Raw genomic sequence first — 22305 nt, 5'->3', positions numbered from 1 at the left:
CCAGATTTGTTGGCATATTGAATACAGCACTTTAACAACATCATCTTTTAGGATTTTAAATAGCTCGGCTGGAATACTGTCATCTCCGCTAGCCTTGTTGTTAGTAATGCTTCCTAAGGCCCACTTGACTTCACTCTCTAGGATGTCTGGCTCAAGTTCAGTGACCGCACTATCATGGCTATCAGGGACATTCAGATCTTTCCTGTATAGTTCTTCTGTGTATTCTTGCCACCTCTTCTTAATCTCATCTGCTTCTGTGAGGTCCCTGCCTTCTTTGTCCTTTATCATGCCCGTCTTTGCACAAAACGTTTCCTTGATATCTCCGATTTTCTGGAAGAGATCTCTAGTCTTTCCCATTCTGTTGTTTTCCTCGATTTCTTTGCATTGTTCATTTAAGAAGGCCTTCTTGTCTCTCCTTGCTATTCTCTGGAACTCTGCATTCAGTTGGGTATATCTTCCCCTTTCTCCCTTGCTTTTCGCTTCCCTTCTTTCGTGAGCTACTTGTAAAGCCTCATCAGACAGCCACTTGGCTTTCTTGCATTTCTTTTTCTTTGGGATGGACTTCGTTGCTGCCTCCTGAACAATGTTACGGACCTCCGTCCATAGTTCCTCAGGCACTCTGTCTATCAGGTCTAATCCCTGAAATCTATTCCTCACCTCCACTGTATATTCATCAGGGATATGATTTAGGTCATACCTGAACGGTTTAGTGGTTTTCCTGACGTTCTTCAATTTAAGCCGAAATTTTGCAAGAAGCAGCTCATGATCTGAGCCACAGTCAGCTCCAGGTCTTGTTTTTACTGACTGCATGGAGCTTCTCCATCTTTGACTGCAAAGGACATAATCAATCTGATTTCGATATTGACCATCTGGTGACGTCCATGTGTAGAGTCGCCTCTTGTGATGTTGGAAAAGAGTGTTTGCTATGATCAGCATGTTCTCTTGGCAAAACTCTATTAGCTTTTGTCCTGCTTCATTTTGTACACCAAGGCCATGCCTGCCTGTTATCCCGGTGATTTCTTGACTTCCTACTTTAGCATTCCAATCCCCTATGATGAAGAGGACATCTTTTTTGGGTGTTAGTTCCAGAAGGTGTTGTAGGTCTTCATAGAACCGATCAACCTCAGCTTCTTCGGCCTCAGTGGTTGGGGCATTGACTTGAATTACTGTGATGTTGAATGGTTTGCCTTGGATTCGTACTGAGATCATTCTATCATTTTTAAGATTGTACCCCAGTACTGCTTTTCCCACCCTTTTGTTGACTATGAGTGCTACTCCATTTCTTCTAAGGGATTCTTGCCCACAATAGTAGATATGATGGTCACCTGAATTAAATTCGCCCATGCCTGTCCATTTGAGTTCGCTGATTCCCAAGATGTCGATGTTCAATCTTGCCATCTCATGTTTGACCACCTCCAGCTTACCTTGATTCATTGATCTGACATTCCAGGTTCCTAAACAATATTGTTCTTTACAGCATCGGATTTTCTTTTCACCACCAGACACATCCACAGCTGAGTGTCCTTTCGGGTTTGGCCCAGCCGCTTCACTCTTTCTGGCACTACTTGGAAATACCCTCTGCTCTTCCCCAGTAGCATATTGGACACCTTCCGACCTGAGGGGCTCATCTTCCGGCGTCATCTCTTTTAGCCTTGTGATACGTTCCATGGGGTTTTCTTGGCAAGAATACTGGAGTGGGTTGCCATTTCCTTCTCCAGTGGACCACATTTTGTCAGAACTCTCTGCCATGACCTGTCCGTCTTGGGTGGCCCTGCACGGCATAGCTTATGGCTTCACTGAGTTACTGACTCCTAAATCTTATGTTACATGCATTTCCTTGCTCTTGTGTGATTATCCTGGCCTGCTTGACATAATTACTGCCATTTTACAGTGCTCAAGCTCTATTTTGGGAACCAGCAAAGCAAAGTCAGTATTAGACCCAAATTACATGTGTCATGTATAGTTTTTTTTGACAATGTCATCATTGTCTTCTGCTGCTGCTGCCGCTTCTGCTGCTTCTTCTTTACCAAATGCAGCTGCTCTGGCACAGAAGATCAGCACAGGGGTGGAGGAAGAAACGGCTGAGGTACAATTTTAGTGCAAGAAGAGTACGAGTTAAGAAATCCTCCAAGCTCCCACCCCATTCTGGTCTTCTGCTCCAGTTTTCAGACTCCACAGCTGCATTTAATATAAAATAAAAAGTTGGAGAAGAACAACAGGTGACTGAATGTTGGTTTTGTTTCTTACTGGAAATTCATGCATGTTGCAATTCTTTTGTTTAATCTGGTTTGCCTGTCCTTTCATTGATTCTCAATTTAAATATCAATAAGTTTTGTTACCTAGCATGGTTACTCCACTCCAATGCATGGTGTCATTGCTGTCCAGCTCTAATTGGCCCAGGCCAGTACAGGTGAAGAGGTATGATTTTGTCCAAGATGGGAAGATTTAAGTTTTAACAAGACAGAGACAGTACCCACAGCTCTCTTTGTACTGGATTGTACCTGATGCTGCTTAGAAGATGGATGGGCTGCTCCAGAACTGTGAGATTCTAAGGACTCTGTGCAGCCAGTCCCATCTAGGACTCTTTGAAATGGCCTGAATAAAGATCCTTTAGAACGTGTATGTTTTTGCACCCTGCTTGGTCATTGTACCTGAGCCAAGCAGGGAAGAAATATATCAGCCTAAGTTAGCTTTGGGTTTTTTTGCTATATTTCATGCTACATCTTGCCGATGCACCTCTCAGTTAAATTCTTTATTAAATAAAAAGTTGTTTAAAGGATGTTAAGGTTGAACCCATGTTTTACGCAAAAGCTAGTCTAGATTGCTGGGTTATATGCTTTGTGAAAAGGGCCTCTTTTTTAAGCCTAGGGTTGCCTCTCTCCTTGTGTTAGCAATTAAGAAGTAGTCGTGGTCATCACGTTAAAACAGTGCATAAGCTTGGAATGATTGTTTTACTTCCTTTCAAGCATAATGGTGGAGGTAAAACCCCATTACATCTTGGAATTGGATGTCCGGGGCCCAGCATTCTCATGTGACATTCTTAGGATGCTGCTGATGCCCAGTACCATTGCAAGGCCCACTGCTGATGGCTTCCCTAGGCCTCCCTTTACCTTTAACACCCCTGCACCCCATGGTCCGATAAGTGTTGTGCAAGTGGGTCTGGGAGCCACCATTTAAATTTCTCACATTGCCCCAGAATGATGACTTCATCAAGCAGCTTCATATAGATGTTAAAGAGCATGGGGAATAAAAGGGAACCTTGTGGGAGCCCATGGCCCAAGTGCCATGGGGTTAAGCAGAAATCCCACAATGCTACTTTCTGAATCTGACCCTGAAAGTATAGGTGGAGCCAACATATCACTGCATCTCCTAACCCTAACCTGCAGAGCCAGTCCAAAAAGATACCACAGTCAATGGTAACAAAAGCCCTTGAGAGATCAAGAAAATCAACAAGGTCGCACTCTCCCTGTCTCTCTTCCAACAAAGGTTATCCCTCAGGGTTACCAAGGCTGTGACAGTGTCAAATTCCAGTTTGAAACCAGATTGAAACAGGTTTAGACAATCCATTTATTCCAAAAATGCCTGGTGTTGAGCAACTGCCAACTACTGGAGTACCTTGCCCCAAAAGGAGATATTTTTAACTGGTGATAGTTGTTAAATCCTGCAGGATCCAGAGATGGCTTCTTAAGGAGTATCTCACTGCCACCTCTTTTAAGGCAGCTGGGATTGCTTCCTCTCTCAAAAAGGCATTAATGATCCTGGGTCCACCCAGTCTATCCCCTTCAGCTTGCTATAAATCGCTAAGATGGGTAAGGGTCAAACACAGAGGTGGTTGACTAAGCCTTGTCTACATCCTTAACTGAAACCGATCCCATAAAACCAGGCTAGATGGTGCTCTGGACACCTCCAGAAGAACTGAATCAATTATGATGTCAAGGTCAGTGAGTGTCAGAAATGGGTTGTCCTTCCCTTTTGCAATCAACACCACAATCTCTCCCAGCATTTTGGCTCTCTAGGGAGGGTCGCGCCCCCAGGCTCTGATCTAGCTGTTCTAACTCTGATTCAGAATCGGAGCTGTCAGAAATCACAAGGGGCTTGGACTCATCCCTGACAGTGTGAATATGAGAACTTTTATCCTCAAAGTGCTTTGCAAGCCTCCAAGGGCTCTAATATATCCTTTCCAGGGTCTAGATTCAATAATCCTTTCACAATCTGGAAAAGTTCTTCTGGACAGCTACTTGAGGATGCACTGGTGGCAGAGAAGTAAGATTGCTTCACCACCATCACTGCCATAAACTAGGCATGATAATGTGTTCTTACTTGTGTACTGTCATGGGCCCTGTGAGACTTGTGCCATCTGTATTCTAGTCATCATTCTGCCTGCTGGTCAGACTGGATCTGGAATGCAGTTCTGGATGCCACATTTGACAAAGGACATTGGCAAACTAGAGTGCTTCTAGGGGAGGGCAACTAGGATGGTGAAGGTTCTGAAAACCGTCCTATGAGGATCAGTTGGAAGGGCTTTGTTTATTTAGCCTAAAGAAGAGTAAGGGGAGACATGATATGAGTGCTCAAATACCTGAAGGGCTGTTGTGCAGAAGACTGAATGGACTTGTTTTCTCTTGACCCAGAGGGCAAAAGTGGAGCGAATGAGTGGAAATTGCAGGGAAGTAGATTTGGGTACACATTGGGAGCAATCGCCTAACCATTGTGGTTGACAGTGAAGCAGACTGCCTTGAGAAGTGGTGAGTGCTCCTTTCCTAAAGGTATTTAAGCAGATGCTAGACAGCCATCTCTCAGGCATGCTATTCCTGCACTGAGCAGGTGATTAGAACTAGATGAGCTCTAAGCTTGTTTCCAATTCTGAAATCCTACTATTCTAGTAAGCATCATATCCTATTAATTCAATTCAGATCAGTGCAAGAAATACATACTGTTTGTTGAAGTAAAAACTGAAGATATGTCACTAGGCAGGTGTCCCAATCCAGGTATAACCACTATGAGAATTTTAATTGCAAAGCAGGCTATATAAACAGCCTAAATAAATCAATAACTCTGCACAACAATGAATGGCACTGCACGTGGTCAGTGCATCCCCACTGACATCGAAGGATACATTCAGCCACTTCAGTGGGCTTCTGTTGAATATTGTGATGCTGGTACAAGTGCTCATCCACAATCACATCAACTGTATGGACAGAAGCTGAGTTATACATGCAGATCTCCCGGAGTGGATTGGGATATGAAAGTTTATTTCAACTACAGCATAGTGGTACCATTAAAAAAAGTTGACTTTATCAGTGCTTTCTGGTGCTGTTGGCATTCTATTGTATCTTCCAAGGCAGTGCAGAGCACAAGATGTATACCTGGCATTTTATTGTATCATCCAAGGCAGTGCAGAAAGCAATGGGGTGAAATTATATACTTGTAGAACCCAAGGGACTATGGATAATAACACCATGTCCAATTAAAATATACATTGATGCACTTAGCGTATCATCCCAGAGCCAACTCAATAGGGAGGCACAAGAGAAAAGATGGTCACCTAGATTTGTGAGAGCTCCTGAGTTCAACCAAATTTTTAAAAAGTTTGCCAGTCTCCAGTTGGCACACTTGAGTCCACTTCACTGCAGTCAATGAGGCACCTTTAGAACAGTAAGCACAACAGAGACAAAGAAATATCTTGCAACTCAAAGAAAAAGAGCCCTTTGAGATGGAATGTTAACATAAGAAATGAAAACAATTTGTGGTAGTTTCAAGCTGGCTCTTTCGGGTTAACTTTCCTATCGTCACTGAACTACAGTGCCACACCTCAGCAGAGCAGTCTCAAAAAAAATTAGAGAGAGATCCTAAAAAGATATCCTAGAAACCATGAGAGAGGCAGAGAGAGAGAGAAGGGAAAGCAAAAAAGAGTTCTTTCTCTTGCTCTCTCTCTGATGTATGTATGTATGTATGTATGTAAGAAGCTTAACAAATGTGTAGGAAAACGGTTTCTATTAATGTTAGATTTTTTGGCAGACTCAAGTTGACACTTGTACTTTTCTGTTACTACCACTAAGCTACATTAGCCAACAAAGGGGGAATGGAGAAAAATAATTCTTGAAACAAGCACACATGAAGGCCCTTTTGACAGTACACAATGACAACACAAAACCGGAAGTATTTCATTACCATGTTTCCATGTTAAAAATATTTTCATTTCTGTATTCTTCAAAAAAAAAACAAACCCAGTCAAAGAGTAACAATTTGCAAATGAAAAATTCCTTTTGAGATTCCAGATTAGAGATAATTTGTTTCTATTATTCGCATCCATAAATAGCTTAATTGCTTCATTACTTTACTGGTTAAAGTCAAAGAGAGAGAGAGAGAGAGAGAGAGAGAGAGAAGAGGTTGTAAAGGGAAGGGGCTGGACTTGTGTCTGGGTTCTCCAGGGAGGGATTGATGTTCAGTGGAGTAGAGCACCAGCTTTGCATGCAGAAGGTCCCAGGTTCGATCCCCAGCATCTCTAGGCAAGAGGATCTTAGGTAGCAGGCGATGGGAATGTTAGATGAACAAACAATTTGACCTGGTACAGAGTGGCTCCCTATGCTCCCTTTCTCAGGCAGTGGCCCTATCCACAGGGAAAGCCCCGCCGACCCTGGAATGGGCACTTAAGTCAACCGTCCTTTTGGCCAAAGCAAGAGCCTCACGATCACCAGTGGGGTAGCCATGATCATGGCCATGGCAAGTGGGCTGCTGCAGGTTCTCTTTTGAGACCCAGTTGTCCTGCAAGAGGCACTTTGGCCTTGGGGCACATGTGAGGCTTGCTGTGCTCCATTTTGAGACAGTGAGGAAGGGGCCAAGGACAAATGGTTCCCTGTCTTGGCTGCTGGAGCAGGAGCTGAATGCAGAAGGGAGGAAGACAATGCTGTATGTAAACTTGCTCCCCTTTCTGGCTGAGGCCTGAAATGAAGTTTCCTTACATGCAGACAGGGCTGGCAAGGACCTAATATAGCCTCCCCTCAAGGCACAGGAGCTGTGGCTGCCCCCTTCAGCAACTTGTAATGTGTGTGTGTGCGCACACGCGTGTGCGTGTATATACACACATTCTCTCTGTCTCTCTCTCTCTCTGTACACACACACACACACACTATAGTGTACACTTGGTGATATTAATAATCAGCACATTGAAATGAGGGGTATGACAAAGAACATCCAACTTTACATAAACAGTGATATTCAATAGAGTAGAAATATTAATGAGGTTTGCAATTGCCCAGCTCAGAATATGAGTCTGTCCAGCCCATAGTACACAGCTGTATTGCAAAGTGAGTGGCATCCCTCCTTTCAAAGTTCTTCTCTGGATCGAAAGCAGCTGAGCTAGACTCTCCCTCTGGTGCCTGGAATGCTAGAATGGCAGCATCTCAGGCAACAGGGATCTTGAGAAATATAGCTTCCTGGATATCCAAGTCCTTAGTATGGATATCAGACATCTTGAGAACTGCATGTCCCAGGACTTCTACCACTGCTGAGCATGCTCATGGCAGAGCCTTAGATGCAAGGAGCCCTGGGACATGTGGTTTCTAGGGCACCTGACATCCATACTTAGGGGCCCTAGAAAACAATATTTCCCATTCTGCCTGGCATCTGGGACACCGCTGCTGCTGCATTCAAGGTGCCATGGAAGGAGGGAGGAATGAAGTCCTCATAGAGGTGCCTACACCAAAATTTCCCTGTTGCTGCTGTAGCAAGAGAAGAGATGGCAGAGAAAAGTTACAGGGGATCACGGGGATGCAGGTTGGATGTGTGTGTTTGGAACCTGATATACTCTAGATGATTTAATTACCTTTCAATTTACAGGAAGTAAACTTTGAAACTGGGCTCAGAGAAAAAGATATGTGTGTGTGTTGTGTTGTGTGTGTACGTAGGCAGAGATATATTGCAGGCAAAGGAAGTCCACCCACCATTACTCTATATATGGATTGTAAGCTGCTCACAGGTAGGGGTGACATTATGGTGTCGTTATTATTCTGAAGTGAGAGACATCTGGCAACTCCATGAAAGTCAGGGAGACAGGACGATGGCTGATGGTGAGTGGAGGTTCATACTAGGAATTTGTGGTTTCTGCATGTATGAGCTCGAGGTGTTCAGGGTTTTGTTTTTTTAGGGACTCAGGAGGACTGACCCTTTTCTAGTTTCTGTGCAAGGCTGTTGGAAGTACTAATTTTTCTCTGTTCCCTCTGCCATCTACATGGACAATATTGACATATGGACCACATTAGGAGTGTCTGTCACAATGCCCCTTGTGAATCTCTTCCATATCTAGACTGTCGATATTTATCCAATTATTACTTTTGCCCGACTCTGATCAGATGTATGAGTGATTTGTTCTCTTTTTCTGTTATCTGTCCTGAAAATCTTTAACCATGTCACCCATTTTTTGTCTTTCCATCTAACCTTTTATTCTCTCTTTCTCTCTCCTCTCCACCCCTCTCAGTTCTCCAACTTTTATTTGTGATGCTCAGCATGCATCGTGTCCAAGCACACTGGGCTGTTCGCAGCTTCTCAGCCATGTTTGTTGTCAGAAAAGCATGTTTCAGAGCTATATGTTTTGACAGGTAGGAAACATTGGTTGAATATTTTTCCCCCTCTTGAGACAAAAGGGAGCAGTTACAAATAATATCAGCACAGTGCAGAAAACTTAATTGAAGTCTTAGAGAAATGAAAGTTCTTTAGGAAATTCCATAGTTTTCCTTCCTGCAAAATACAGCGTGCTTCATCCTTCTTCCCTGGTTGGACTGGTTGCTGGATCACGCATAGTTTTAAGAGGTGAGGTGATCCCTGACCTTCTAGATCAGCCTTCCTCAACCTCCAGATGCACTGGACTGCAATTCCCACAGCCCGTATGGCCACTGCTTATTCTAGATCCAAACTTAACTTTCAGCCCATTTGGTCCTCATTAGTTGCCATAATGGACAATAAGTTTACATTTGCTTCATAAGCAATATAGAAGAAATTTGCTCATATAGCATGATGCTGCACATCTGCTCACTAGCAGATGCTGCACATCACCCTACTAATTTCTTCACCAACAACATTGCTGCAATGGAGAAACCATGCAGAGGGCCCCAGGTTCAATCCCTGATATCTCTAGGATTGAACCTGGGGCCCTCTGGTTAGAAAGGATAAGATGGCAGGTGATGAGAATCTACCTGACTCTGGAGAGCCTCAGCCAGTCATAATAAACAATACTGGGTTGGAGGAACAAAAAATCTGATCTGGTATAAGGCAGTTTCCCAACTTGACTCTGTAGATCAAGGTAAACACAGACCTACCAAGGTGAAAACAGATACCCAGCCAGTGATGGCTCCAGGTTTTTGAGGGTCCTTGGGCAAGGCCCCCTCCCTCAGTGAGTCTGCCTTCTCACAGCCATTGTCACCAGCTGCTATTATTCCTCCTCTTTCGCATCATTGCTACCACTTGCTCGCTTGACAGGCAGAGAGCCAGTGAGCACGGAGGCGGCAGCATCTGCTGCTCCTCTTTCCTTCCCACCATCGCTGTAGCCTGAGCCAGAGAGAGAGGCAGGTGAACAAGCAGGCTGGAAAGTGAAAGAAGAGGAGCAACTCTGAGATTTCTTGTCAGTGGGCCCCTGCTGGGGTATAGGCCCGTGGCCCAACCATGCCTATCCTTGACACTGGCCCTGCTGCCAGCCATATATTGTGGCCTGCCAGGTGCTTCACAACTTTCCTCTTTTTGTAGGCACACTGCAAAGCAAACAGCAGAAACAGTGTGTTGTGAGGCATCAGGAGGTCTCAGTATCAGGGCTGTGTAGGCCCGAGGCCTGAACCCTGAGTTGAAGTGGGTCGCTTCAGGCTGTTTTGGGCCCCTTCTGAGGTGAAGCAGAGGGGGCACGAAGTGACCTGTAGTGGGTCAGGGGCTCTCTGAAGCTCACCAGCCACTTCGGAGCTTTGAGACCCCGGCCCAGCCACACCAGCGCCTCCAGCTCCTTACCTGAGGGGACTCATGGGAGTCAGCACCCCCACCATCATTGCCATCACCACCGCCATCACCGCTATCACCCCTGCCGCCGCTAGCGCTACTGCCACTGCTATCGTTGCCACCACCATCATTGCTGCCTGTTGGCGGCGGCTCCTGAGCCCTGGATGTGCATCGGCTCTTTTTGGCGGGAGTCGCCATTTTTAAAAAAACTTAAATTTTTAAAATGACAACTCCTTGCAATAAGAGCTGGTGTGCATCCAGGGCTCAGGAGCTGGTGGGTGGCGATGGTGGCGGCGGCAGTGGCAACAGTGGCGGCGGCGGCAGAGGAGGAGGAGGTGGTGCCAGCAGAGCTGGAGGAGGAGGCAGCGGCCCAGGTAAGGAGCTGGGTGTTTGTGCAGGGGTGTCAGGGCCCCCTGAAGCGGGATTTGGATGGCCAAATCCTGCTTTGGGTTTGGAGTTGGGCCAGGGCCCCCCCGAATCAGCCTGAGCCAAATCGGGCCTACCTCCGAAGCCGTGAAGCAGCTTCCGGGTTGGAGTTTGGGGTCCCTGCAGAGCCTTACTCAGTATGGAAGCTCTAGCAGCAGGACTCCGCCATCTTATTCTGTGTATCACTTGGCCAGGCGCTACCAGTTCAGCAGGAAGCAGGTGTCGCGAGGAGCCAGTATCCCACTTGGCCCCAATAAGCTCTTCAGTTTGAGCAACTCATTTTTCAGGCACTGTCTGTCCTGCCCTTGGACTGCTCATCCCCACTTGCATGCTGGACTGCAGACCACCTGCCTAAAAAATATTGCTTCATCTGGTGGACCACGATACAAAGCTTGCTTCAGCTTTTGGCTCACAGGTTGTGTCAGCCTATCCAATTCCATACAGTTAAAAAAAAAACAAAAAACAGTAGGATTTTCTAATGTACAAACTTATGCATTTAGTGCATGCATATCCCACCATTCTGTCATCATGGAACTCAAGGCAGCATTCTTTCATTCATGGGTTTTCCAGGCAGCCTCCCATCCAGGCACTGACATGCTTAGGTGGCTGGCTGCATCTGTTGTCTTCAGACCATCCCCCTGAGACTCTGGATGGATATCAACAAGAAAGAGAAGTGGAGCAACCATGGTGGATGCTTAATTACAGGAAGACCTGCTTATAGCCAGTTTTAAAAGTGTGTAGGAACACATTTATGGAGAAGCAAAATGAAAGCTCTCATTTTGCTTCCCATTACTTTGTAATGTGAAAATTGGAAAATCAGTAATACCAGGACTGTGCTTCTAACACAGAAGGCCCTTGGGGAAAAATAACTTACAGCTTGAATGGCAAAGCATTCTGCTCACACATATGTGGTTGAATGGAATGGGGCTTACATTGGCAGACTGCTTTTAAGGATTGGGCTGTAAAATATAAGAGGTTTAATGATGATTTGTATTTATAAAACACCTGTGCTCCGTGATAATCGCTGGGATGAACAACAGTGCAATTAAAAAGCTCTAAAATGTATAAAAACACTTAACGGAAAAAGAGTATTTATTAAGACAGGATATAGGTAACCAATTTAATGGCATCACTTGGGCGTGCAAGTTATTTTATTTTTTACCATTGGGGTTTATAACTGCTCTATATCAGCTATTGTATATTGATCATTCATGGTGAGGAATTGTTAATGTAAGATTCATAGAGTTTCTGTTCTGTAATTGGATGACTGAGCAGGAGAACTGCAACTTGAAATTGAGGAATAGTGGAATGATAAACTACTCAGTAATGATTATGCACACTTCTCTTTCATAGTAGCTTTGGGACTCACAAAATGTGGGATGAAATATAGGTCATGTGGAAGCACTTGGAATGCTCAAAGGAGACAGATAATATGAACATTGGAAAATACTTAGCTTGCTGCTTTGACTTGCACCTTGCAACCATTTTAAAGACCTGTTGTTGTCAGCTGGGCAGACTGTACACTTCTCTTTTATTGTGTTGTGTCTGGGACTATGCCTGGGGACAGCATGTTAGCCTCCTTGAGCAGCTGCTGAGTCCTAGCACTCCAGGAGGAGCCCCCTCTGTACTGACACCTGCCCTAACCCCTTCACACTGGGCAGCATGGAGTCACCATTCAGATTTCCCAGAGTACCCTGATGTAGTGTCACTCTGGAGGCATTCTGGGAAATTTAAATGGTGGCTCCAAACTGCCTGGCGCTGATCATAGCACTGATGCTGCCTACCGCCAGGTAAGCCCACTGGGGCCCAGTGATGTAGGACTGGGCCCACCAGAGAGCGCTTTGCCAAGGGTCCCCCCAAGCCTGGAATCTGCCCTTCCTGGGTCTTTGTTACACCTCTGTTACAGCAAGATGATTGAGAGACTACTAAGCCCATAACTACAACTTTTTAAAAAAGCGAACCTGATTCTAAATGTGAATTTCAGATGATCTCATGTCAGTGGAAGAATCCAGAATTATAACTCTATCAACTTTGGGGTGCTTAGAAGCAATGCCAGAGGTCTGTAGAGCTTGTAATCCACCAAGCTGCATACAACCCAGCAGCCAAGTATGGGGTCTCAATAAGCTTCCTGTTTCTGTTGCCTGCCTGAGACTGCAAAAACAGGTGGGTTGTCAAACACCTGGCAAGCCTTGACAGCATGATACCATGAGGTGCAGTAGCCATGCAGGTCTTCACTTGGATTGGTGGGTCACACGTTGTGCAGGCTTTGGACTGTTGCTGGGAGGATGAGAATGCTGGAGTGTGGCAGTTTCGGAAATGGAATGCAGAGATTCCCTTGAAGTACAATATCGTATTGGAATATTGTGCCTTCAGAGCTACATCACATGGCGAGACTACATTTTATTTGTTTATTAATTACATTCATATCCTGCCTTTTCCCCTCTTGTGAGGAACCCAAGGTGGCTTACATAGCCCTCCTCTTCTCCATTTATCCTCACAATGAACCTGTGAGGTAGGTTATGGCTGAGAGTCTGTGACTGACCCAAAGTCAACCAGTGAGCTTCAGTGGGGACGATAGCCTGGGTCTCCAGAGCCCCAGTCCAATACCCTAACCACCACACCTCACTGGCTCTCTCTCTTTGTTTAGATTCCTTTGCCTCCTGCATCCCAGGAATTCACAAGATGTTGTTTCATTTTCTCCTCTCACAAGCCTGTGACAAGCATTACTATCTCAGAACCTGTATCTCAGCCTTCCCAACCAGATGTGTTGGACTGCAACTCCCATCATTCCCATCTCCGGCAGTGCCCTCCCTGTAGTGGGGATCCTTGTCCATGCTTTGACATTTCCAGAGTGCCTGAGAATCCACTTGTGATGTTGCAAGGGTCCTCTACAAGGCCCTGATCCCTAGAGGTCACTGGGTAAGTCACTCAGCAGGCCCCCTGAGTCCAGACTCCCCTTCACCTTAATGAGAATGAACTGCTGCCATCACTTACTGCATTACAGAGAGCAGTAGGAGTAGGACCCTCGCTCTAAATGCTTAATTGTGTATATCAAAGCTAGCACTTCGCGGTAAGGTGTGTGATTCCAAGAATCCACCCAGAAGAGAACACAGGCAGGAAACTAAATCAATAAACATATATTTTTTTAATGGAACATAAGATCCAGAACTAGTAGTCATAAGAAATAATAGTTCTGTCTGATAACCTAACCCAACATAATTGGCTTCCCTTTTCAATGGCTCTCCTAACCTCCAACCTTTCCCCATTCCTTCTGTCTCTGATCCCACTAGCTCTTCTAAGTGTCTCTCTATCCCAGGGGTGGGTAACTTGGTCTACAACTCCCATCAGCCCTCATAATTGGCTATGCTGGCTAGGGCTGATGGGAGTTGTAGGCCAAAATTGCCCACCCCTGCATTCTAGCCCTTCTTCTAACTGTAACTCTTTCCACCTGTCACTCACTGTAACTCCACCCACCATTCCATCATACTCCAGTGCTGTTGATCATTCTTCTGTTGACCCACTCTGCACCACTTCGAGTTCCATAATGGAAGAAAGGCATGGCATACATGTAATAAATAAACAATAACTTATGTGATACTATTGACGGAGCTTTCTGGCTGAGCAGATATTTGAACTGCTGATTTCAATGTCCAGAACTGGCATTTCACTCACATAATTTTGCAGGCTCATTTAAGCATAAATAATGTTCCTTATCTAAACCATCATTTGGTCACATGCTAAATGCAGCTAATGGTTACAACTGTGGGATCCTCCTTGAGTATCAGCAGCAAAACTGAACAACCTACTCTAGGGTAAAATGTGAATTATTATTATCGTATAATGTATCAAGAATTAAAAAGACCAGCAATTATATATAAAACAGACTGTATACAGTTAAGCCTACAACAGAGAGGTTAGAGAGAAAAAATAACAAAACAGAGATAATAAAGTACATCAGTAATAAAATGGATATAAAAAGGGACAAGACCCTTTTTGGGGCATAGCATATTGTGCCACATAGTAACGATGTCATTCATCTACCAGACTACTGCAGACACGTCTTTGCAGACCTAAGGGCTCATTTGTTTATTGCACTGTTACTGCTAAGGGTGAAGCAAATTAGCAACACATGCTAAAATGAAATGATCCCACTTTTCTGTGTGGAAAGTGTGCAAATTTATTCAACTGCTTAGGCTGGGTAGTCAATCGAATAAACCTAAAGTATGCTAAATGCTTCCCCCTCCACCAAGAATGGCTTCTCTCTTCAGGAGAATATGTGCAATCTGATTATTTTTAAACACACACACACACACACACACACGTTGATATATATTAATAACTTTTGCCATTCAGGGGAAAGAAGAGGATAAGTAACCTTCTGCCTTTTCCTCTTTTGATCGGCCTGGATTTAACAAATCCTAGCAGGTTTACAGAATGTGATTAAACACACACACAGTGGACATTAAACTGTTTAAATATATGACCCTATGCTAGATACTTTTCAAGATCCTAGCATAACTCTATCCCCAACTGGTTTCTCCTGGCCTGTCTATCAATGCTTCTACCTAAGGATGTGCTTGAGCAACAGCTAGATCCCTCTTTTCCATGTTTCTCCTCCATCCCCCTGCTTGCTGCTCACTTTCCAGCCCACCGTCTCCCCGATCCACCTGCCCTTCCTTCTGCCTACTTGTATCCTCATTTCAGTTCCATTTTGGACAGTCTTTCCTAGTTTGCAACTGACTCTGCCTCCAGATGGACTCTTCTGTGGTTCTGCCCGAGTGTGCTATGCAGCTCTGGTCCCAGTCTTACTGGAAATTGCACTGCAACTCCCAGCACTCTCAGCTTCCTATAGCTCAGTGCTGACCCACCCTTGCAGATAGACTGGCATAACAAAGAAGAGTTTTCATATCAAACATTGCATTGGGTCCAGAGTGCAACACATGTAATGAGGCTGGTGGAAGCTGACTTTCCCACCTCCCCCCCCCACAGCAGCCCCACAGCCCTCCAAACATGCTCCAATGAGGCATGGGGACCCTGTTGAATAGAGTGGGCTTTGACATGGGGGCTCAGGGGGAAGGGGTAATCCCAGAAAATATGCCCAATTTGGGGGATTCCCCTTTCCCCCTCAGCCCCATGTGCCACAGCAGGGTTCTCCAATCTTCAGTGTATCATTTTGAGGGGCTCAGGGGGCTGCCATTGAGAGAAGTGAGTGGGGAAATCCACTTCTGCCAGCCTTTACACACAGCCCTGGATCCAAAACATGGACCTGGAACATCCAAGTAACCTGACTGAAATTGCAAGAGTTTAATTTGTTCTTTTATTTTGAACTGCAATTTATTGTCTGTCTGTCTTTCCGTCTGTCTGTCACACATATATCTTCCTTCCTTCCTTCCTTCCTTCCTTCCTTCCTTCCTTCCTTCCATCTATCTATCTATCTATCTATCTATCTATCTATCAATCATCTATCTATCTATCTATCTATCTATCATCTATCTATCATCTATCTATCTATCATCTATCTATCTATCTATCTATCTATCTATCTATCTATCTATCTATCTATCTATCTATCTATCTAACATTATCCTGTATCTAACCAGCACTTTTGGTGAGTTTTTTAGAGCATGGAAATGTGGTATTTAATTGTGAAGAGTTTCCCAGCAATTCTTCTTCCCACTTGCAACTAGTCATGGGAAGCATTAATTGTTTATTATCTAGTCCCCCCACCAACAAAAACAGATAAACTTTCTCCCTTCTTTAATTTCAAGCCCGAAGAAGTATCTTCCCTGTAGATGACAAAACTGACAAGGATTTTTAAATTCCTTGTAAGTTTCACCTCTGCAGTGAAGAAGCTTCTTCTCCCAACTCACTTTCCTCTATGGGATGAGGAGTAAATAAAGCACAATATCTTGCTTAAACTAGGATAATGTTGTTGTTAGGGATTTTGTTTAGGGATTTTTGTTTAGGGATTTTTGTTGTTCGGGATTTCCTTTCAGATTTCTGTGGGTAGAGCTATCTGTGTAGGTTGCCTTGAGGTAGTGCCGGGCCAGCATCTGGAACTTGACAAAAGTGTGTTGATAGCCTATAATATTCAGGAGGTGTGTCTCCATGGGAGCCAAGATGACCAGGTAATGAATGATCAGAGGAGATGACTCATCCAGATTCCCCACTCTAGCCAGGAGGAGGGGGCAAGGTGTTTGTGTGCAAAAAGAACAGGAGACTGCAGTGTGAGTCAGACAGAGACAAAGAAGGGCAGAGAAGCAGGTGGGTTTGAGTTCTGTTCAGTAAGAATCTTTGGATTCTGGCTGTCTCGCTAGAGATCTGCTGTGGGAGCAGGGGACTTTGCCTGTCTGTTGGGGTGTTCATGCTGTGCCTCCACCTATGCTCAATCTGTCCATTTCCAAATAAATGCAAACATTTCAAAATAGTAATACGTCTCCAGTGACCTCCTTCCAAAGGAAACCAAACTGGGCGTAAGTGCTGCTTACTGCAGAGCTGGAGCTTCTCACTGCTTGGAGATGTTGGGGGAGCATCACATTATAGTCCCACTGCAAAGGCGAAACTTGCAAACTTGAATTGGGAGCCAGCTCTTCACTGCAGAGGAGAAAGGGATTTAAAGCCCCTTTCCATTTTCACCTCTACAGTGAACAGGTTTCTCAGCATGGATGTGGTGAGCCTGTCAGTTTCCATGCCACTCTTTGCAGGCTTTGTACCCAAAGCTCTCCAAGATCTGGCACATCCAACCACAGTGCCGGCTCCAGGACTTTGAGGACCCCTGGGCAAGACACCCTCACTGGGCCCCCTCCCTTGGTGAGTCTGCCTTCTCGCAGCCATTGTCACCAGCTGCTTTTGTTCCTCCTCTTTCGCATCATTGTTACCACTTGCTTGCTTGACAGGCAGAGAGCCAATGAGCACAGAGGCAGCGGCATCTGCTGCTCCTCTTTCCTTGACACCACCACCGTTGTCTGGGCCAGAGCGAGAGGCAGGTGAACAAGCAGGTTGCAATGGTGAAGAGGAGGAAGAACTCAAGGGGGCTTTTGTCAACTGCTGGGGTGTGGGCTCTTGGCAGATGCCCAACCATTCCTAATCTTGATGTTGGCCCTGTCCACTGCATTCCCCACCCCCTCTGAGCAGCATGTGCAAGGTGTTGTCTTGATGGAAATTAAATCAGAAAGAACTGGACATGAGGAGGGTCCAGGACAGTTGGTTTTCCAGCATTTTTTCCTCCTTCTCTCAAAATGCTAGAACCTGGGGTCACCCTATGAAGCTGATTGGTGGGAGATTCAGGACAGATAAAAGGAAGGACGTCTTTCCACAGCGCATAGTTAAACTACGGCATTTGCTACCACAGGAAGTAGTGATGGCCACCCGTTTGGATGGCTTTAAAAGGGGGTTGGACAGATTCCTGGAGGAAATGGCTATCAATGGCTACTAGTCTTGATGGCTGTGTGCTGCCTCCAGTACCAGAGGCAGTGAGCCTATGGACACCAGTTGCTGGGGAATATGGGTGGGAGGGTGCTGTTGTGCTCATGCTTGTGGGTTCCCAGTTGACAGCTGGTTGGCCAGTTTGTGAACAGAATGCTGGACTAAATGGACCCTTGGTCTGATCCAGCAGGGCTCTTCTTATGTTCAGTATTTGTATATGACTTTTCAGCCATAATGGCTCTCAAAGCAGTTCACAAAAATAAAACCAGGTTAACAGGAAAATGGTTCCTTACAGGAACAGATCTGGAATACCAGGTGCTGTCGGTAGTATCAACCAGTGATACGGTATGGCTTCGGGGTCCATAACTCTGAAAACTAGTGGTGGCAAAGCAGGGTGGGAGTACTGGAGAGACGTTCTTCACTTCAGAGACCTCTCCCCAATCCACCAGGAGTTCCTGCTACCAGAAGTATTCCTGCTACTACTGCTCTGAGCAGACTGTATGAATGGCTCACAGCCCGCAGAACTCTCAAAGGCAATGGCTGTTGGAGAAACTAGGGAGGCAGGACGATGTATAAGATACTCTCCACAGTGCTCTGGCTTATATTGTTGCTTTACCAGGTCTGCAGCAGTGGCCACAGGGAACTAGCCTCCATTTTCACCAAGATAGATCTCCAGGCTTGTACTTAGCAGACAGATGTTTTCAGTGTCTTTGGCTGCCTCTCCCAGGCCAGTATCCAACTGCTGTAGCTCCTAGCAATGCTCATCTGAAAGCTAGTGACAGGAAAAGAGGGCATTTGATGGCAGATGTTGTCTGCACCAGAGGAACTACAGTTTCCATACTTGAAATGGAATCTGGTGGATTACTGGGACGTTTCTTATTTTCCATTTTGTGAAAAATGTCTTCTCCTGTGAAATGCACTCATTGCTTCAGAAACTGGGTTGGGGGCTGTTAAATGGATGGCGTTGTTTGCCCATTTATGAAGAATCATTGCCCTCACTCCCATTTGGCTTTTGTGTAGCCAAATCTGACTAGCTACATGGTGTTGTCAACAAGCCAATGCAGACTGAGGGCAATGCCCTCACTCTGATTTGGTATTGTGATCTCATTATGAAGCCAAATCTGATTGGTTGTGTGTTGATGTGACAACATTACATTGCCTCCATCATCCACTATGGACTGAGATTGTCTCATGAAGAAGCCCCAGTTTGTTTAAACATCAGGAGAAACTATAGAAAAGCAGCTGTAAACCAGCAGTATGCAGAAAATGTAAGCAAGGGTGTTTTGTTTGTTTTTGTTTTGTTAGAAACACTTCCAAACTCCACCAAACCCTGCTCTTTTGCCCTGAAGGTTTTTGTTGGTGTAAGTTTAACACCGCACTATTAACAGACATTGGAGGCTACATTTCCATTTTTACAAAAAGGTTTTCCAGTATCAGTCAAAATCAGGCCTCACATTCACCAACATTTTAAAAAAATCTTCTGGAATAATTGCATTATCCCGCATATGTGATTGTTCTGATCCTCTCACTAGGTGCTTACATCTGATGTCCAACCTGAATTAACATGACTGGAGCAGATGTTAAATGGCTTTGGCCAAGCCACTTATGTGCTCTTTTACACCCCTCTTCATGAACTGTGCCTGGCTTAGGTAGCACTTGATATCCATCTCCAAGCCAGACCATATGCCCTTGTATTTAGTGAATGTAAATCTGAAATCAACTAATCAGCCATTGTCTCTGCTTCTCTCCCCAAATGGAGTTGAAAGAGGATTTATGTGGGAATAAAACCTTGACTACTAAAATGCCGTTACAGAAGTGTAATTGAGAGGAAAATTTGGCCTGATGTTTCATTTTGCTGGGCTGGGAATGGGATGTGTGTGTGTGGGGTGGGGGTGGGGGAGGATAAAGTTAGCAGTGAAACTAGATCTCTGAAAATGCATAGTTGTTTGCGACATTCTGTTTAAAGCAGCCAATTGCTTAGTCAATCTATGGATTGGAATATAAATAAATGTCCTCAAGCATGCTTGTAATGATTTTATAAATAGTTTCACTAATGCGTATTTCCTTCATCAAGAGATTATTTGTAAAGAGGGAATTACCCATCTTCTGGGAGATGCCACTTCATCTTTCTGCTTCATCCTCGAGTGGCTTGGAGGACTGGTCACAGGAGAGTTAAAGACAGGCCTGCACGCTTGTGACCTACTAAGGGCCAAACTAGATAATATGTGGAATTGTATTGCATGTGTTGGTTAGTTTATGTTTAAATAGAATCTGCAGAGGTGCTGATAAATGCTCCAGCAGGACTAGGATTGCAGCATATTGGGCGGGAGGTGTCTTAACTCTTTCTGTGCACCATTGTCTCTCTGAAAACCACCCCCCTTTGGAACTGCTATTCATCCTTGGAGTGAAGATGCCAATGGCAGCTTCCCTCTTGGGGTGGGGTAGAAATAGCTTTGGGGGATGATTTTTCTTTAAGATTGCAGCGGGGGGGGGGGTACGATGACGACAATCAACTCTCCACTGCATGTGCCACAATTATGATTCCGATTGCTCCCCCCAGCTCCTTTTTTAGAAGATACCAAAAATGCCATTACATATTTCATGTGCTGTTCAGTTAGTTTAGCCTCTAAGTAACATGCACTACAGTAGCCATCGGTAGCTACCCCAGCACAGACTCAATAATCATTCTAGCTTGCTGCCTACCGGGGATGTCAAAGACAGGGATTTTCAATCACCACAATATGGATGATTTGCTGCCTTTGGCTTGGTGGGTTACAAGATCTGGTTTAGTGGGAGGACCAAAAAAGATATTACTTGTAATCTGTGTCTAGCAGCTACATCTCTCCCCGCACCCAATTTTACCCTAGAATAGGTACAGGGACTTCAATCTGGATCTTGAAAGCTCCCCCCCACACACACATTACGGTCACAATTGGGGCCGCTGAGCATATGCTAGAGTAAAAGTGAAAAAAAGACGTGGCTGCTAGACAGAGATTTAAGGTCTGTTTTAGCCCTGAGTGTTCCAAAACGTGGTGCAAGTGGATGACCAGATGGAAATGAGGAGGATAGGTTTTGTGTGATTTAATAGATGCATAGAGGAGGGACTATCAGCCGGTGGGGATGGTCATGCAGGGGTGAGAAAAGCTTCTGGAGTCTCCTCTTCTGCACAAGTCTGCATCTGTTCACCCTAAATAAGGGATGGTGAACCTGTGGCCCATCAGATGTTGTCAGGCTACAACTACCATCCACTCTGACCACTGGCTATACTGGCTAGGGCTGATGGAAGTTGGAGTACAACGTCTGAAGGGTGACAGGCAGGGATGGGGGAAAATGAGTTTGGTTTGTGTTTTACTGTGAACCTACTAATTCACCCTCCCCAACCAATATGCAAATACTGTAGGAAATGCTGTCATCCTACAGTATTTGCACCTCTCTGAAGTTTGCAATGCAGTTCTCTGATGCAAAAATGCATGCACATGCATTTATAGTAGTAGGGCAAAGTGTACACAACGATGCATATATTTGTGAAAATAACTATTAGGGGAAATCACTTGCCCCAAATGAGTATACTGGGTGAAATTGCGTTAAAAGTGTATACATTAGGAGAAATGTGCACGAAAATGCATAAAATTTTTCACGTGGGCATACACGTGCAAACTGATGTGGAAATGGGATGGAACAAACTTAAGACTGGAAAAATATGAAACTGGCAAGAATGGAAGTGGATGGATTTGTCCATCGCTAGCTGCAGATTCCCCATCCCTGCCTGAACAGATTATACTAGCCAGTGGTATTTTTACATGTATTATTCTCCCTGTCTGTTTAAAAGGCTTACATCTTCTTCAATTTGTGTTTTTACTATGAGAGATGGGGTATGTGAATGTGTGGGGGAAAAGGAGATACTTCTTTCTGGGCACATTGTATATCCTGAATTGTCTCCTTGGAGACAATAGGCCACCTCATTATGGTTACAATAGACAAATTCCTAAGCACGTGATCTGCTTTCATGGCCTTGACTTGTATGTGTGTTTTTTTTACTTCGTGTTGACTTACATTTGCTGCATGTGATGAAGTGATAAAATCAATGGAGAGGACACATATGCTTCTCTAGTGTGCAGCGAGACTATATTATATTTACTGTTATTGTGGGAAGTTAAACCCACTCAACAATTTTCTGCCAAGGTGCATTTACTTTTTGGATTGTTTTCTCTCACTCTCTTTTTTACTTGCAGCTGTTTTCAGAGGCATGGGGTACTGCTATGCTATCTACTATTTACTTCATTGGGGCTTACTCCCAGGTCAGCGTGTATAGGATGGCAATGTCTATGTGCTATAAGAATAACTAAATGCAGAGGGTGGGGGAAAAGGAATAAAAAAGAAATACTTAAAAAAAAGACATCCCATGCAACTTACATTTTCCCCTACAATGTTACCCACCCGCTGAAACACATCATGGATTACAGCAGGGATGGGGAA

Source organism: Heloderma suspectum, chromosome 1, assembly GCF_057233095.1.
Source record: "Heloderma suspectum isolate Gila_16-S chromosome 1, 16-S_ref, whole genome shotgun sequence".
Classification (NCBI taxonomy): domain Eukaryota; kingdom Metazoa; phylum Chordata; class Lepidosauria; order Squamata; family Helodermatidae; genus Heloderma; species Heloderma suspectum.
The sequence above is the reverse complement of the archived record's forward strand: the minus strand, read 5'-3'. Positions refer to the sequence as shown.